The sequence below is a fragment of the Poromitra crassiceps genome, assembly GCF_964638095.1.
Source record: "Poromitra crassiceps genome assembly, chromosome: 3".
Classification (NCBI taxonomy): Eukaryota; Metazoa; Chordata; class Actinopteri; order Beryciformes; family Melamphaidae; genus Poromitra; species Poromitra crassiceps.
In genome coordinates, this window is record NC_139625.1 from 38,021,887 (window position 1) to 38,042,201 (window position 20,315).

The following is a 20,315-nucleotide window of genomic DNA, read 5'->3' on the forward strand; positions in this document are numbered from 1 at the left end:
TGGCTCCATTTCCAAGTTCATGGTTTGGGGTACCCCATGTCAAGTGAATATGCAGATGAAGAAGAAACAATAGAAGATGATTGTGCTTTCGAGAATGGATCTTTGCACCGCACTGGAGATATCATCCAGAGATCCCTTCTGCTGCTTCCTTTTCTTCAAGATAAAAAAAGCTTTCACGGTGCCCCATCGGGGGTTTGTCTCATGGGTTAAACTCCCATGTTTGACTTGCTATCTGGGATGAAAGAAACAAAATGTGACCTTCTTGTTGAGCACTTGTGAATGTGTCCTGGATGTCAGGAGCACTCCACTAAGGTCAGCCGGCCAAACAGTTTGCCTTTTGTTGTAGCCAGCTGACAGCGACAGTGCCACAGTGACAGAGCCCAAATCTGTTGCCACCCCTTGTCTTTAATTGACTCATGCGATTTTGACGTGTTTCACCACGTTCATAACGCAGCCACACAAATAAAGAGCTTCATTCAGCCAGTCAGCAGGGGCACAAAGGGGCAACTGAGCCAGCCTTAACCACACAGCAGTGGCCGCAGCATATATCAGAATTAGCCTTGTCCTCTAACATCTGCATGCAGCCTCGGAGGGAACCCGTGCCCCAGCCTTGCCCCAAAGGAAAGATGAAAGTCCACCCGTCCACCGCAGCAATGAGGGGATTGTTTAGGTCCCCTGTATAGGATGCCTCCAAGTCTGCTGGAGGGTTGATCAGAGGAGGCAAGCATGCTGTGGTTTCCTCAAGCTTTGCCTGCTGGCGGGGGTTTGAAACTGCAGCCACCTGCTGTGGCCTTTCCCCTCGCCCCGCGCTGTCATGTCGGGGCATGAATGCCCTTCCTGCCCTGCCTTCCCCGTTATCCCACATAAAATGCTCCACACATTGCCGGCCTGCCGTGGTGGCAAAGCTCTTCATACGGTGAACTGCCCAGGTAGCCTACTGCAAAGTCTGAATGTGAGGAGCAGTGTCGCCTTGCTGTATGTGGTCTGTCTGCTGTGGCTGATCGCATTACGTCCCATTACACAGTAGTCGGAGAGAGTGGATCAAAAGCACGTCCTTTGAGAGAGGGAACTTATGCATGCGTTCACGTGTGCGGTTGGAGTTTAGGCAATTGTAACCCTTGAGCTTTTCCTTTGGTTATCGACCGGTCTATAGAATTGGCTGGCCAGGGAACAATGTGTGAGTCTTTTTCCCCCTGAAGTCACTGGGTTCACTTGGGGAGATGCCCGCCTCGCCATGCTGCTCGGGAAGTAAGTGCTGTATAGGCGCTGCATTCCTCCTTCCACCTGGCAGCATGCCACACTCTGACGAGGAATTTCCTCTTCCACTGATCACACTGTGGATCACCGTGTCACATGATCCACTACATGAGTGCTGCGGGACACTGCTGGGTTTTTGTTGGAAGTGTGATGGAAAAGCGAATGTAATTGTGCACTTCTTTTACGCTGGCTAGCAAAGCTTACTTCAGTATCCACTCTCTATTTATTAGCATTTTATCATTCATCGGTACTGCTCAAATCGCTTCAGTCAGTTCCATTTGTCATTATGCTAAACATGTTGTTTAGTCATGTACACTTTTCTACCATGTCTTCCCCATTGAGATCAGAAGATTCTGATCTGAGATTGTACTAGTCATGCCTCTAGAACAGGGGTGGCCAAACTTTTTTGGTTGTGGGCCGCATACAGAAAAATATAAGGAGTCGCAGGCCAAACAATATTAAGCGCGGCAGTTTTCAAACTGTTTAGACTGAAAGCGGGGGGGGGGGGGGGGGGGGGGGAATAGACCAGAAAACCCTTTTAAATTTAATTTCCACCTAAATAAATGACACATAGTTTATTGATGTGCTCACCTATTACAATGGGTATTTCTGTGTTTTCAAATCTTTTAGGTTAAGACAGAGATAATTTCACCAACATTCAGTTTTAAAAATGTAAATAAATATATATATAGACAAAAAAAATTGACCAGGTCAGGGTACTCAAGTAACCCATTTTCAATGGTTTTACATGTAAAAAACGAAATGGGGGAAAAAAGTTTTTCCGTTTCAAACTTTTTTTTTTTTTTTTTTGCTAAATTAATGGCGGGCTACTTAAAAACAGACAGCGGACTGCAGTTGGCCCGCAGGCCATCGTTTGCCCACCCCTGTCCCTTCAGGCCCAGTACAATCTCAGTCGAGATACTGTATGCATGCTCTTCCTTGGTTTTCAACAAAATCCTGATAGTTCTTTTTGAGCAGTTTCAAACGATCAAATGTTCGTGTCTTCACATTCTTCAACCTCACAACATCTCTTTTTCTGTCCTTTCCTCTGTACCACCTTAGAATAAAAACATATTGGCCCACAAGCAGTACTGCAAACTGGCTTTGTGCCAAACCTTTTCTACATGGCACTTGGACCAAGAAACATGGGATTATTTTTCTTCTTGCTGGCCTACATTTGTTTTTCAGCTGTTCTCTCTGAGGACTCCGTGTTTGAGGCATGACAGTAAATTACCCTTGCTATCTGTAACGACACTCCTGAATCGCTTCTCAGGGATTTCCTAAGTTGGAGACATGATTACTTTCACATTGTTAGCTCTATTTTGCCAACATCAGATATGAATCCATCGCTCTTGATGCCAACTTCATTGTGCTTGTTATGGAATATGGACGCCACCACCTTAAAAGCTCAAGAAGAAGTCTTAACATGGCATGACATGCAGTAAGTTCTTACAGTAGTACAAAGGGTGTGTCATTTCACAAGTCAGTCAGTATCTACAGCCGTCTTTGCTGTTACCTTCAACTTGTTACTCTTTTCTCATATGTTGATTTGTCCATGGTACTTTGACTGTACCTTCACATGGTTTAGCACACCAGGCAAAAATGTCTTTCAACATTGTGAAAGTGAAGCCTTATTGCAAACATATGAGTGACTCCATGGCAACAGGGAATATGCCGGCTGTAAATGTGTCAGTGTATTAAACGTGTCAGTGCAGTCTAGCTCATGAAATGGAAGTAAAGTCAGTGTCTTTTGTCATGCATTGATGCGAGTCTAGAATAAGGTTTATATTCGAATGTGCTTTGATATTCAGTTGGTTTCTTGTGCGCTCTGGTGAATGTGTTACTTGCACACAATGACTACAAATAAAACGATTGCAGAAAGTTTATTAAAAAGATTTGCACAAGAGCAGAGACCTTTTTAGAGATGAGGTTGATACGTTGTTTATTGGGAATCCATTGCTCTGTGTGGGACTAGATTATGTTAATCATGCTATGGCCTATTATTGAGTGTCCAGATGATGAGTGGAATGTTCTGTTTGTGAGTGCACTTTAGTAAAGTCAAGTCAAGTAAAGGGTGCAGGAGGGCTGTCAGTGGGGGTTGGTATGAATGTGTAACCAGCGAGTAGATTGGCCTGCAGGGCATGGCTCTGCCTGGTAGGTCTTGATAAGCAGATACATGTATGATGCACCGTCCTCAAGCGTGTTCTTTGAGTCCTACGTGCTCACCTACCTGGTGATCAGCCACAGGACATCCTCATTATTTTGCTTCCATCTTTAGGCCTGTAAGCCCCCCCCCCCAAACGCTGGCTTGGTGGGACTGAGCGACGTGAGTGAGTGAATGAGTGAGTGAGTGAGTCAGGGAGGGAAAGAGGAGTTCCATTGTGTGGAATTTGCTGCAGTCAGGCTTTGTGAGGCACTCAGTCTCTGCAGCATTATGGAATGCAAAGCCAGAAATCCCCAAAGCTTTGCTCATTTGCACAGGGAGATTGGGCCTAAGATAGTTGTTGAAAGGAACCCTACTGGGCCTGGCCCCTCTCTTCCTGTGCCCATCCAATACAGGACAGCTGGTGAATTTGGTGGAACTACGGAGGTCACGTGACGATACCAGAAATTTGGTTGTCGATACCAATGCCATTGAAATTCCATGATTCTCGATACCCAATTCGATACCACGGCAAAAAAAACAAAAAAAACATGTACTTCAAAATACACTCCTTTATTTACAAAAATCAAAAAGCAACAATAGTGGCATTGCTACAACAAATGCCAGCTGTTGCAAGCAAAAATAACAATAACAATTCAGGATAAGATCATTTTGAAAAGGATGTTGAAACAACTCATCTTGAATTATTGTGTAAATCTGGATGCCTGTCAGTAAGTTTGAAGTGTTTCCTCAGCTTTCAGTGGCACCGTTTGCAAAATGTTTTTTTGTGAATAATCCCTGATCATCCGCCTCAAATGTGAAGTATTTCCATACATGATGACTCTTGGCATGTTTCTTTTTTCTGATAAGTTGCAGCAGACCATCCCTGCAGCCACACTTGTCGCTATATGTTGTTGCGGTGTTGCCAGATTGGGTGGTTTTCTGCCATTGCGGGGTGGGGGGGGGGGTGTTTCTCTCCAGCACTATCTATGATAGCCTCAACGCGAGACTCTTCAGTCATTCTTCCTTCAGAGTCTCGGATGCGTGGTCCCTACAGCCACTGCAACGCCTGCTAAGTGGCTGCACACGATATATATGGCACTCCCAAATAGTGCGTAGTTTGCAGCTTACAATTTTGAGCATCGGCTCCGCCATGTGAAAAAGTGCTCGGTATTGGAAACTACGCACTATTTGGGAGTGCCAGGGCACCTGCATCTTGGATAACAACATTGGCTCGGAGGTAGGTACAGTTTTATTGTGATTGATATAGCGCAGGGGTGCCCAAATTATTTCCCATGAAGGGCCAAAACTCAATCTGGGTGGAGGGCCGAGGGCCAAAAATAAACGTTGTGGAATTACATTAAAATGTATTGTGTTTTATAGAAAATTAACATTCTAAATCTAAAATAACATTTCAATATAATAATCTACTTTTTATCTGTTTGGTAATTGTAATAATTTGCAATTGGTTATATATATAAAAAAAAACATCTGCATTTGTGGGGAGTTTAAACATTTAATCAGTAAACACCCAGTTAAAAACAGTTGTATTTTCCACCTTTGTAATCAAGAGAGAAATTTGACTTAATTCACAACTTGAAAAATCCTCAAGGTACTTTGAAAATCAGTTTCGTAGTGGCGACGTATATTGTACTCTTTCAAAACAGCCACTCTCTGTCTGCAAATGAGACAAACCGCTGTTGAATTTACTTTGGTAAAAAAATACTCGTCTTGCCACTCCGTCCTAAACTTTCTTTTGTCAGTGTGCCACTGCCGTGATGATGATCTGTCCATCTTGCTGAGCTGGTGTAAAGCCAGTGACTGTGGAGGGATCAAATATCAGAGCTCACCCCCCAACCAGGTGATTCAGCCAACCAATCAGGAGCAATCAATCCTCAGATAGCAATGCCTCACACCCGTGTGATAGAGTCGGGGAGAGAGAATACCAGCTGCACAAAATTAACGTTAATCGTAGATAGAAGAGTCCCGACATCTCCATTCAGGCACGGACTGCATAATCGGGCACGTCGGGCAACTGCCCGGTGGCCTGGCCTGCAAAAAAAAAAAAAAAGTGGCGGCTAAGTGGCGGGCCAAAAAAAAAGAGCGCGGTCCAAACTTGGCCTGCGGGCCCCAAATTGGGCACCACTGATATAGCGTGTATATCGCGTGGCGCCACGCCACTTAGCAGGCGTTGCAGTGGCTGTGTGGACCACGCATCCGAGACTCTGAAGGAAGAATGACTGAAGAGTCTCACGTTGAGGCTACATCTATGACATCTACAGTAGTGTAGAAAAGCAAGTACTGTCACGTTTTCAGAATTTGGGCATGGACTTGATATAGTATCGGTTCTCGTGACATCCCTAGGTGGAACACTTTCATCCAAATTAGTTCCGCAAAATCTCGAGTGAAAATAAATTGCTGTGATTTTTCTTGATTGATGTTTGATTGATTATTTCTGAGAGATGAAGCTATACTATTGGAATTAGGAGGTTGTCCTCCTGGGTCTTGTGCAGGCATTATGATATCAACCTGGTAAACATCCTGTTCCTACTGAGAAGGTAACAAAGAAATCCTTCAAACATCACCATCAATTTGCCACTCAATTTGCCACTCAAAAAGACATCAACAGACTTCAGCGCATCATCCGCTACGCTGAGAGGATAATCGGATGCAACCTGCCATCCCTCCAGGACCTGCACGCAGCCAGGACACTGAAGCGGTCTCGCAAAATCATGGCTGACCCCTCCCATCCTGGCCACAAACTCTTTAAGACACTCCCCCACGTCAAGAGACTGAGGTCTGCCAAGACCAGAACCACCCGCCACAAGACCAGCTTCTTCCCAACCGCCATCAGCCTCACCAACAAGGCCCGGAAACCCCTTCCGCCAAGGGCCTCACCAACAACCCCCCCCCCCCACACACACACACACACACACACACACACACACACACACACACACACAAACTCACTACCTCCTCCTAAACTCAACTGAACTCCCCCCCCCCCATAAAACTGGAACTCATACTGTATCTAATTTAATGCCTGTCTAACTGGGACTGGTAAATTGATGTAAATTCCCTGCACATTAATGCCTATTTAACTTAGCCTGTAAATTTCATGTACATTCAATGTAAACTCTTATCTAACTCTGACTGTAAATTCATGTAAATCCACTGCCTATTTAACATATATTTAACTCAGTCTGTAAATCTCATGTAAATCCAATGTAAATTCATATTTATCATCCACAGAACACTTCACCACTCATGTACATATTGTATATATTGACTCGATTTGATTCGATTTGATTGCACTTGGAACCTTGCGATTGCCATAGTTATCTTCCTACTTCTTATCCCTGTATATTGATGTAACCGCTACGCTGCATACAGACACTAAGACAAATTCCTCGTATAACTTGCATACTCTGGCAATAAAAGTGATTCTGATTCTGATTCTGATTCTGAATTTGCCAGTAGCAGCCAAATACTGACCCTTTACAACTGTAGATAGGATCTGTAAGTGATAATGACGAAAATCCTATAACACTGTTTAGCCTAGTTTCTGTGTCACTATCCCTTTGCTGAACTCCATTTTGGTCAGTTCCCTAAATACTATAGCAGGGATACTCAACTTGCTTTGCCCAGGGCCCACTTTCGTGAAATGATAGAAGGCCAGGGGCCAGTTAATCAATATACATTTTTCTGTAGTGGATTGTAGGTTTTTGGGGTGTCAGCCGGAGTTTAGTCTGACAATGTTGTGCACACCGGATAGTTAGTTAGGTTAAGTACATACATAAGTGCCTGGGTAGACGGTGGTATTTGACAATTTAGCAGCTAAAGATATTCCATATTCCAGACTGAAATGCTATAACAGAAGTGGAGTATTGGCCAGAATGACATGAACATTTGGACACTTATTCAGCAGGTATCTTGCATGTTGCGTTCAGATGCACTGTAAAAAAAAAAAATTGCAATTCCATCGCGGGCCACCGCAAGTTGAGTATCACTGTACTATAGTATCTTCACCCTATCCAGCTTTGTCTTTTCCTTCTCAAAAGCCCACTAAAATACAGTAGCTCTCACTTCTTCTTTTTTGCATCAGTCCCTCGTATCCATTTTTGTATTCAGTGAGTCCATTTTAGTGTCAAATAGCCCTCAGCCTAATTTAGTCCTACAAAGTCCATGATCGGCTCTTGCTGCGCCCCAGCACTCCCCTGATGAGAAACAATTCCTTCTTGTCCTTTTGACACAGCATGTCTTTCTCAGAAAGCTGGTGCAGCCATGTTTGGAGGTTCACTCTTCTTCCTCCAGGAAACCACGCGGGCATGTGTCACACAGCCAAACAACTCCTCTGACTAGAGAGAGAGAGAGGGTAGAGGGCCACACATGGCACTCAGATGCTAGCTGGAATTGGATATCAGCCAGGTCCACTCCTCGTCGTTGCTCAGACAAGAATTTACAGAAACTTCTGAACTTTTTTGAGCTGCTACAGTCCACATTTGCACAGTTCAGAATCAGCATCATGATTGTTCTTTGCACTGTGAATAAACAGAGAAATTTTCACTTTCTTGTGGATGTTTACCCATGGCTATTATGGCTACATCGGTGGTGGACAAACACTTTCCAAATGGAAAATTCATACAATGTATCCCTCACTCTCACACACACACTCTCACACACACACACACACACACACACACACACACACACACACACGCACACACACACACACACACACACACACACACACACACAAACACACACACACACACACACGCACACACACACACACACACACACACACACACACACACACACACACACACACACACACACACACACACACAATGATTTATGAGCAAGAAAGCACCATAACTAGACTGAGGAACACAAGTTAACCATAATCCAACGCTGGAGCTACAAACACACTGCTCCAGCACAGCAAGCAACCGCCACAAGTATGTGAGCTTTAACCCCCAAAATACGGCAGAGATCACAAAACGGTCATAGTCTGACCAACACCAATAACACTTCCACCACAGACATTATCAGACGAGGCGGACAACCAGCTACCTTTGCACTTCATTTAAAAAAACAAATAAAGACATGCTGAGAGATTAAAGATGACAAGAGAGAGTTTTGACTAGTTTAAAACTTGAATAAGGAACTATGCAGTGTTTCCTCTAGAAACATTTTCAGGCCTGGAGGGATTTCGAAACGTACCCCGACCGCAACGGTGGGGGCCCTCGCTGGCGACGCTAAACTTTTAGCTAACCTGTTCGCATCTATGTTGGCAATGGCATCCCAAGTATCATCATACTATTATGGGATGCGATGCGAACAGTTGTATTGTGGGATGTGCGTTTCCCAGGCAACGACACACGTTGACACATTTTGGAACAGTGCTGCACACTGGCACAATGTTCCTAAAAGCAAAATGCTTATTGTTTTGAATGATTTGGCATCTGCTATTACTGTCCACTGTCAACACCAGTCTTGTTGTATTGTAATAATATGCCATAAAGGTTTATTGAGATTTTGGGGAGAGCAGGAAAAAAAATCGAAAAAGAAAACAAAAATGCTTTTTTTTCTAGCCTGGCGGGGGCGCTGTTGGCCTGGCGGGCCCGCCAGGCCTGTAGAATGGTAGGGGAAACACTGAACTATGTATATTGCTAGTGACAACATACAGCACTACTTGGCTTAATATAGCGGCATCAGCGATGCAATCACACACAATTAGGTGTCTTGACAGGAAAAGGATCTGCATCTGTTGTGGCTTACAGTGAAGGATCCTGACAAGCTGCATAAAGTAGCCAGGTGAAAACTGACATACACTAACATACAGTTACTTAATAGTACACTGTGTTACGCTATTTCAGAGGCGTTTCCACCCTGCCAAGAATAGGATTCAGACGGAAACGGTATCTTGCCATGGAAATGGTCAAATTTCCAAGATATTGAATATCGGCCAAAATACTGCCTACCAGCATTTCAATACAACAATATTGGTATTGGCCTTCAAAGAATCCATATTGTCAAACCCTGTTGTCCAGAGGTGCCAAAACTCCTTTCGATGAAGGGCCAAAAATGAATGTGGATGGAGGGCCGTGGGCCAAAAATAATAACATATAAAATAATATACAATACATTAAAATGTATTATATTTGATAGACAATTTACATTCTAAATCTAAAATAAATTTTCAAAATAATAAAAACGTTATTAGAACTTTTATTACAAACTTTTAATATAGTTAGATTTAGAGTTGATTGAAAATGTTTAAGGGAAAGACACCTTTTTGACAGAAAGTGCATGCAACTCAAGCCAGGTGTGTAACCCTAACCCTACCCATATATTCTCATTCAGATATCTTGAGGTGAGAGGTCAAGGCACCCCTTTGAAAATGGCCATGCCAAATTATCCCCTCGCCAAAATTTAGCCTGATTTTGGAGTGTTATTTAGCCCCCTTGCTGATGTAACCGAGGTGAATCAGTGCGGATTCCTCGTGAGTCCCGAGCATTGAGTTATATTAAATATGGAGAGATGATGGCTATCTCCGCCCAGCAGGGTCGAGTGAAGCCAAAATCCGGCCAGATCAGTGAACCAGAGTCTGCGCAGTAGCTCCCTTGATTTAGAACCTCTGAGAGCTCCCCGCCCCTCTGAACTTTCTTATGTAGAGCTGCTGTTTCTAGAATGCGCACAGTGCGTTGCATATTTATATACAGTCTAGCTCTGTAAATATTGCAATTTAAGTTGTAATATTTTTTGTCTCGCCAAAAGTAACCAGGAAGATTCCCACTATGAGATCAGTTTATCAAAATGACGCCTGTACGAAAATCTGATTTCCGGCGTTGTCGGAGATTGAGTTGTATCAGCCAGACAAGTCAGACCTCCGGGCTGCTCTCAGCCCGTGCTCTGAGAGCAGCCCGGAAGAGGAGCCTCTCGTTGTTGTACCCCCCCGGTAGTGTGTGTAGGGCAGCCCAACCTACCCACATGGAAAGAATCTATATGAACATATATGCAACTATATGCAACCTATATGCAACCTATATGCACATATAGGAGCATATAGGCCATATATATGCCGCATATAGGTTGCATATAGGCCAGATTTAGGTGCATATATGCGCATATAGGAGCATATAGGCCATATATATGCCGCATATAGGTTGCATATAGGCCAGATTTAGGTGCATATATGCACATATAGGAGCATATAGGCCATATCTATGCCGCATATAGGTTGCATATAGGCCAGATTTAGGTGCATATATGCGCATATAGGAGCATATAGGCCATATATATGCCGCATATAGGTTGCATATAGGCCAGATTTAGGTGCATATATGCGCATATAGGCCACATTTATGCTGCATATAGGTTGCATATAGGCCAGATTCAGGTGCATATAAGTGCATATAGGTCTCCTATAGCTTCTTTATATCCACATATAGGTACTATATGTGCACATACAGGGCATATATGTCTCCTATATAGCTTCTTTATATACACATAAAGGCCCTATATGTTCATAATACAGGTCATATAGGTCTCACTTCTTTATATCCACATATAGGCCATATATGTACACAATACAAGGTATATGCCTCCTATATAGGTCATTTACAAATCTGTTTGTATACACTGTGTCATAATCCATATATACCCAGCGAGCACAAAACGTTTTTTCAACGTTGATTTTTAGTTTAAATCTGGGTGATATTGGGTTTGAACGTCTAAGACCTAATTTCACCCTCTTTTCAACCGGCTAAAATGCGGTTACAACGTAAACGTGTAAAAAAACACAATTTGGTTCATCATATTGTTAAAACATTTGTTGTAGTTTGGAATAGAGACAATATTGATAGTGTGTGAATTGGCATTTTATTGTCTTTTATTGTGTAACTGAGAGTTGAAATCTGGTCTACACGAAAACTACATTTCAACGCATTTTATGTCACATGAAATATCATAAATATGGGACTATAGGCTATGTGGTGCCAGCAAAAAGCTTCCAGGACACAACTATGGTTAATAATTTAGCGCAATACTATAAAATAATGAATTCAGTTCCTGCAGCAATGCGCATGCGCAAGTACTTACTAGCTGTGACTGACTAGACCAATAACGTTATCTCAGTGCATGAGCCAGGCTGCCTGGTCTATTCTCTGACTCTGTATATCCCACTGAGCTATATCTTATTTATGCCTGGTATATCGTTACTAAGAGAGGAGCTTGTGAAGAATGAACATCCCCACAGTCAAAGCATTTCCCCGAGATATGCATATAAAAACGTTTGTTGCTTTAATAACCTACAAAAAATAAAACGTCTGTTTGTATGTGATGCTAACCCGTTAGCGATGAGCTAATGGTGGTTGTGTACTACTAGGCCTCATCTTATACCCGGGACGGGAGTTAACGTTATAAAACACATTTCCTGTCAGTTGGACAACCTGGTCAGTTCTGAAAATATGTGTCTATTATTGTGTTATTCCAGCTATCGTTATCGGTTGTTAAGTTATATTAAGCCGATAAATAATGAAAAACAGCTGACTAGCGAAAGCGGCTAACGCCATTGCTAGCCTGCATGTTAAAACCATTGTGTACCTATAACGTAGCTGGAGTAACTCATAAAACACATATTTTCTGAACTTACTTCAGTCCCCAACCAACGTTAATTCCTCGCGCACCTTTCTCAAAACAATGTTCTTTTTATTGGGGTCCATTGATGTCTGGTAGCCAGCACAGCCAACCCATGAGCCACCCGACTTCCAGGCAGCGTTAGATAACATGAAGCCGTGTGTCTTGTCTATGACGATAGATCTATAATGTGCAGAGCCTGTCCAGCCAATGACGGCTTGAGACTGGCAGCCACAGCTGTCAATCATCCATTTTTATCCCTTTTTATATGTCAAATAACTACTTAAAAACAAACTGATCAGAAAAATGACCACTTGCACAGGCATTAGCATGATAATGACTATCTAAAATGATACAAACCACCTTTGGAAAAAAATTATCTGACGTATACTGTGATTATTTCGGTTGTGATTTTCCCATCCACTAACATGGGGAGGCGGGCCTTGTGACCTAATACTGGATTCAACCGCCAGAGCAGCGATCTAACATGCAGCGGCTTCACTGAACGGGACCAATGCTCAGTCCATCTTATAATATGTCCATGGTCCCGAGTGGTAGCGAGTGGATTGGTTATACTCACTCCCCAGTATAAAGGCATGTTAATCAGCTCCACCAAGGGAGCTAGCTCTCTTGGCGTTGCGGTTAACATGTCGGACTCCCAAGCCGAAGGTCGGCGGTTCGTACCCACCCCTGGACAAGCCCTTAACATGGGTTGCTGCAAGTACCACCTACACAACGCTGTTACACTGACATGCCAATCGATTCCTTAGACGGTCTTCTCGTTTCATATGGTATAAGAATCATCACGCTAGCTTTAAAAATGAGCCTGTCCGCCTGAACCAGTCATATCGGCTGTTTTGTGTGTGTGTGTGTGTGTGTGTGTGTGTGTGTGTGTGTGTGTGTGTGTGTGTGTGTGTGTGTGTGTGTGTGTGTGTGTGTGTGTGTGTGTGTGAAATCCATGGTGGGCCAAAACAAACGGGGGGCAAACTTGGCCCGCGGGCCCCAAATTGGTCAGCCATGCTATTGTCCAACATCAGGACTCTTGATGGGTCTTTTGGCGGCAAAGTTGCCCCTCACCCATGTGTCAGTTTGGGATCACACCCGGTGTGGTATCAGGCATGGGGCTCTTATCAGCCGGGCCAGTCGCTCAGTGGAATTTCCCATGTGGAATCATGAAGACCAACCAGAGCCGCCTGGCGCCTGCATCCTGTTCCCCAATGTTGTCATTGACATTGTACTCTATCAAGACGCTTGTGTGTGTTTTGTATCTACCCAGAGACTTGTGAGCTCTCTCAGAGCGTGTGTGAAACCTCACAAGATGTGCAGCGTGTTGAAGTTGCACTGTCAGGCTCATGGCTGCTTGTCAGTGTCACTATTGTGTCAGTGTCACTATTGTGTCAGTGTCACTATTGTCTGAGAAAAGACAGACGTGCTCAAACCCTTAGATCAATCACATCGCTAATGTTGAATCCGGGCACACATGCACATAAAGTAGGGTCACAAATTAACAGCAGTTTGAGGTGAAAATGCCCAAGTAAAAGTTCATAAAATGCCTGTTAATTTAGTAAATGAGGGGGTGAAAGTGAATGCAACAGACAATTTAGAGTACAAGTTGTTGTATTTCACCTGCATCTGGTTCACAGTATTATTTGCCAATATTCCATGCAACTGTATTATGTCATAGTTCAATAAATTTCCCATGAAAAGCACCAAATTTACCATAAAAATCAGATCAAGGGGCAAAAAAATGCCCTCTGGAAAAAATATATTTTTTAATCCACACACACACACACACACACACACACACACACACACACCGAAGTGATTGAGACTTTTTTTTATTGTTCGATACCTCCTCTGTGGATTTAAAGTTTGATTCATTGTTGTAATTTAAGGAGGGGAGGGGTGTGTGGAATTTCATACTTGTGCCTTTGGCAGGTGGAGCTTCATCTTGGCTCTGATATGTTTTCCATAATGCCACTGTGTTCTCTTGAGGACTTCTGCAACTCTGCCAGAATATCTGTATCTACTTGAGCTCAGCTGCTGCAGATCCTTATATGCTGCATAAGGACTCTGAAACTGTCAAACCTCAGTAGGTTTGTCAATGTCAAGCACCTTAACAGAGAATGGACGCTTTCAGGCGGAACCATTGCCATTTGGAACGATTCATGTTTTTAGTGACAGTGAGTGACACCATTGATCAATAGGTGGTGTAAGTCCATTGTAGGGGGACAAAGTTATGCTGTCTCTTCAAAATACCAGGTACAAATTGTCAGCATTGTCCATTCTTTTTTTTCTCTTTCAGAACATGAAAACAAAACAAATGACAAAAGACAAACAAAAAGAGTCAAAACAAACTCAAAAACAGAGAGAGAGAGAGAGAGAGAGAGAGAGAGAGAGAAAACATGCATACCGACATTACAACATGGTGCTACCAGCCACCTAAGATGTTTATGTGCTTGCAAAAAATGTTGTACATAAAATCTTGTGCAAGGAGTCCATGAGAAATCAACTGGGCAAGTCACTCGTCATTTCTAACCTCGTCCAAGTAGGCCAAAAACGGGTCCCATATACTGTAGTTGAGAACTTCCTGAGTGAGTTGGTCCTCAAGAACCTGAGTCTTTCCATATGCACAACCGAAACCATGTCCGCCAGCGACAGCTGAAAAGAAGGTGGGAAGGGGGACTTCCACTCCTTCAGAATGAGTCTTTTGGCAACAGTTGTCCCCTGCATCAGAGACTGCTGCACAGCCATAGGGAGGAGCAGAGAGGATTCCGAGCAGCCAAAGATGGCAAGTTCTGCCTCCGGCTGAAGGGTTATTTTATAGGCCTTAGAGTACCAGTCAAATATTCTACCCCAGAATCCAGATAGTGAAGGGCAAAACCAAAAAGCATGTGAGAGTGTACCCTTTAACAGCTGACATCTATCACATAATGGAGAGACAGAAGGGTAGATCTTGTGCAACCTCGACTGTGACGGTGAGTGACTTTATATTGGATCAGCTGGTGTCTGCTGTTAATCGAGCAGAGTTGGACCACAGACAAACTCCTGTCCCATATCATTTCAGACAACTCAACCAAGTTCCTCTTGCCATCGTGCCATGCCTCTCTAATCCTAGCATTGTCCATTCTAAATATGCCATTCTAATTAGGCCTATCTATAGAGAAATGTAAGACTTCGTTTTTCCCAAAAGGCTGCAATCATAACAAAGGGACTTCACGGTAAAATCATGCATTCAGTCCCTTGAAAAACAATTAGCCCATTTTCTCTCACTGTTGTGTATCCTTATCAGCATGCCATGTTGAGTTATGAGCCTACCAGTTTGTGTGGGTGAATTCATGCAAGATTTGTTGTTGAGAAACGATCTATTGTTCTGCCTTCATTACATCAAAACTGTTGTTGTCAAGTTCCTGCTGGTTTGTTCACTTTCGGGCTCTTTGGGGAAAACCTAAAATAGTGTTTTTCCCAAAAGGCTGCAATCATAACAAAGGGACTTCACGGTAAAATCATGCATTCAGTCCCTTGAAAAACAATTAGCCCATTTTCTCTCACTGTTGTGTATCCTTATCAGCATGCCATGTTGAGTTATGAGCCTACCAGTTTGTGTGGGTGAATTCATGCAAGATTTGTTGTTGAGAAACGATCTATTGTTCTGCCTTCATTACATCAAAACTGTTGTTGTCAAGTTCCTGCTGGTTTGTTCACTTTCGGGCTCTTTGGGGAAAACCTAAAATAGTCTGTGAGAGTAGGCGAACTCTTCTCCAGGCTTGTTTTAGCTTTGGTGTTTTATAGTAACCATCTGGCACAGTGCCATCAAAACACATTCATGCAAGTTAACGGACTCACTCAGGAGTCCTGGAAAAAAAAACCCAAAAATGTTCTGTGATAATCTGCACTCACTTTTTTCTGACAACAGTTTCTCTCTGTTTGCTGAACTATTTGTTGAGGATTCTTGCACAAATGCTTCAACAGAGAGAACAATTTGTTGACTAGACTTCAGCCATACTTGTCCCTGATTTTTTAAACTGACTCATTCTCCTCCCTGATGATAAGCCGTCATGCAGCAGCTCTTCAGCCTGTCTCCCTCCTCTGACAGTCTACAGTTAATTACTTCCTGTTACTTCCCGTACTGATCTTTGCCCAAATGCTTGCTACAAAATGACTTTTGCTACTTAGTTTAGATCTTGTGAATTAGTATCCTACTTAGGCCTAAATGCTGCAAGCAGTATTAACTATTATATGATCATCACCGATTCAAGTGTGTGTGTGTGTGTGTGTGTGTGTGTGTGTGTGTATGTGTGTGTGCGTGTGTGTGTGTGTGTGTGTGTGTGTGCGTGTGTGTGCGTGTGCGCGTGCGTGTGTGCGTGCGTGCATAGAGTCAAAAGAACATCCTTCAACAGGGGCAAGTGGTTCAGTTAACAAAGTCATCATTCATCCACAGCTATCAATTGTGGGCGTAGTCGTGCTAAAACTGTTTATTCAGGGGTTTTGGACCTACCTGCTAAGTGTATCTGGTGTCTGTAGCTATAAAGTTGACTATACTATCCCTTTGTGAAGTGTGGAGGATACCGTTTCAGACAATGCAAGGTGAAGCTTTGAACGAACATTGAAGCAATCCTGTGTGCTTTTCTTACACATAGATTTTGCTCTCATGTCTGAGCTGCAGGTGGATACTACCTGGACCAGTGCTTAGCTGGCCTCCCCTCCTCCCCTCCTCTCCCTTCACCCCCTCAGACCTGGAGGCAGGCCAGGGGAGTAGGACAGCACCCTGCCTCAGCACGTCCCGGGCCGGCGGTGCACTCTGCACCCCAGGGCCCGCTGCCTGCAGAAAGATGTTTTACTACGGGCGCTCGCTGCACTTCTTCACCTCGCAGTGATCCCTGGTTTCTCTGCGGAGAACAAACCCCATCCCCCGTTTTACGGGTTTTTCACGCAACGTGCTCTCTCATTCAAACTTTTCGCCCAAACCTCTCGTCGTGAGTTTCGAGTTTCTTTTGTCGGGGTTGAAAGTAGCCACAGTTCAGAAGCTGCTGGTTAATTTCGATTTGTGGTCAGCTATGCAGTCATTTCCTCTTGAATTCTAACCTTGACATAAGAGCATAATGGAATTTAATTCTCACCTACTTAAGGCGGTGCCAGAAACAACAGTATTATATAACTTCAGCTTTAGTGGAAGGAGGCTCCTCCAAAGTATGTCAGCTACAGGAAGGGTCTTTCTGATCGAGGCTGGATTCCTACACTAGCTCCACAGCCTATATGAAAGGAAGTGAGCATATGATTCCTACACTAGCTCCACAGCCTATATGAAAGGAAGTGAGCATATGATTCCTACACTAGCTCCACAGCCTATATGAAAGGAAGTGAGCATATGATTCCTACACTAGCTCCACAGCCTGAAAGGAAGTGAGCATATGAAAAGTTCCTACACTAGCTCCACAGCCTATATGAAAGGAAGTGAGTATATGAAAAGTTCCTAGCTCCACAGCCTATATGAAAGGAAGGGAGTATATGAAAAGTTCCTAGCTCCACAGCCTATATGAAAGGAAGTGAGTATATGAAAAGTTCCTAGCTCCACAGCCTGTATGAAAGGAAGTGAGCATATGAAAAGTTGGGCCGTGATTGGTTCCATATGCAGGGGCTTTTACAGAACGAATGACCCATAAACATTTCACTGGCTATGAAATCAGTTGACGTTGTTATTTGGCCCACATCTGAGAAACATGAGAAAGCAAAAATTCTGGAATGTATAGATTTGTCTCCTTTCCTTTATTGTGCACGCAGGCAACCAGGCAACCAGGCTTACACTGAATGAAATCAACCAGGCAACGTGAATGTAAAGCTTACACTGAATTAAATCAACCAGGCAACATGAATGTAAAGCTTACACTGAATTAAATCAACCAGGCAACATGAATGTAAAGCTTACACTGAATTAAATCAACCAGGCAACGTGAATGTAAAGCTTACACTGAATTAAATCAACCAGGCAACATGAATGTAAAGCTTACACTGAATTAAATCAACCAGGCAACATGAATGTAAAGCTTACACTGAATTAAATCAACCAGGCAACGTGAATGTAAAGGTTACACTGAATTAAATCAACCAGGCAATGTGAATGTAAAGCTTACACTGAATTAAATCAACCAGGCAACGTGAATGTAAAGCTTACACTGAATTAAATCAACCAGGCAACGTGAATGTAAAGCTTACACTGAATTAAATCAACCAGGCAACGTGAATGTAAAGCTTACACTGAATGAAATCAACCAGGCAACGTGAATGTAAAGCTTACACTGAATTAAATCAACCAGGCAACATGAATGTAAAGCTTACACTGAATTAAATCAACCAGGCAACATGAATGTAAAGCTTACACTGAATTAAATCAACCAGGCAACGTGAATGTAAAGCTTACACTGAATTAAATCAACCAGGCAACATGAATGTAAAGCTTACACTGAATTAAATCAACCAGGCAACGTGAATGTAAAGCTTACACTGAATTAAATCAACCAGGCAACATGAATGTCAAGCTTACACTGAATTAAATCAACCAGGCAACGTGAATGTAAAGCTTACACTGAATTAAATCAACCAGGCAACGTGAATGTCAAGCTTACACTGAATTAAATCCGCATGCTCGGGATTGATTTCATATCACGAAAGGTTGTGTCAGCTCTCATTAAGAATAAAAGAGCAGCGATAAGCAAGATGTTTTTTTTTTTGCTTCCAAGCTGAAAGACATGTACTTTTGGCATCAGGAAGATTCCCATCCGCATGTCTTGTTGACAGTTTTGCATAGTCAGTCAACTATGTTATGTCTTGGTGATCCAGTATTTACTTTGGAAGGTCAGTGGTCTAACAAGAATGCTGCTAGACAATGCTAGATGTTACTGGGGGAGTCAAGCTTCCTAGAGGAGGAAAGCTGATCTAGTCCTCCCTTTCCTCACTGCAGTGATAAAATGCCAGGATGCCATGCTGGGTCAAACATTGCAGTACTGCTTATTGTAGTCGCTGTTTTTTTTATATATATATATATGTATTTTCCCCACGATTTTTTTATCCCATTTTTATCCCCCATTAGTGCTAATTTTAATTTATTTATCCTGGTTGCTGCTCCACCCTCTGCCGATCTGGGGAGAGCCGAAACTGGCTCCATGCTTCCTCCGAGACATGGCAGTAGCCAGCCGTTTCTTTTCACCTGACAGCGGAAGCTTCACCGGTAGGACATAGCACGTTGGAGGATCATGCTATTCCAAGGAGTTCCCCTCCCTCCGAACAGGCGCCCAGAATGACCAGAGGAGGCACCACTTCAGCGACCAGGATATTGCACATTTTGGTGAGGGGTTACTATATGAAGGAAACCCCCAGGGTGCACGGGGAGAACATGCAAACTCCACACAGAAAGGCCCTTTTGAAGATGCCACCCGGGCGGTGGGCACTCGAGAACATGCGGACGGGCACGCACTCCTTCAGCGCTCACAGCGTCCCAGGTGGGAATCGAACCCAGGACCTTCTAGCTGTGAGGCAACAGCGCTACCACTGAGCCCTGTGGGTTATAGCACCAGCATTTATTTATTTTTCTTTTTTTCAAATGTTTCTTCCATTTTCACCCCAGTTGTACTTGGCCAATTCCTCCTGCCGTCCCGGTTGTTGCTCCACCCCATCTGCCAATCTGGGGAGATCCGTAGACTTGCACATGCTTCCTGTGATACATGTGCAGTCACCGGCCACTTCTTTTCACCTGACAGTGAGGAGTTTCACTGGCAGAACATAGCACGTGACGTGGGAGGATCACGCTATTCCCCCCAGTTCCCCTCCCCCCAGTTCCCCTCCCCCCGAATGACCAACCAGAGCAGGCAGGACATATAGCCCACCGGCTTCCCACCACAGACACGGCCAATTGTGTCTGTAGGAACGTCTGACTAAGTTGGAAGCAATGCTACTGGGAATTTAACCCAGGTCTCCACTCTCCATTGCTTTTACCTCTACACTACCCAGCACCAGATTTTCTTTATCAGAAAAGACCTTAGATGGGTAGATAATGGTGACTCATTTAGGGGATCTGTAGACCATTCTCTCAACTGTTCTCATATGAATGGCTGGTTCCAGTTACATATTTCTTTTCTTATGGAAATACATAAAGCAGCAAATGACTGAGCTGAAGGTCAAATGACTTAAAGGCTATGTTTCACAAACATAACCTCATTGTTCAGAAACGCTCAGATTTCACACAGCGGGACAACGTGTCTCCCTGTGGCCGGTTATG

The 20,315-nt window shown here is 43.5% G+C and overlaps 1 protein-coding gene across 1 annotated transcript in view; it reads left to right on the plus strand.

Annotated features, from left to right (window-relative positions):
* The window catches only part of pxdn (peroxidasin), a gene marked incomplete at its 3' end in the record, with an annotated part of 87,976 nt that overhangs the window by 892 nt on the left and 66,769 nt on the right, over positions 1-20,315 (plus strand). The window lies entirely within an intron of this gene.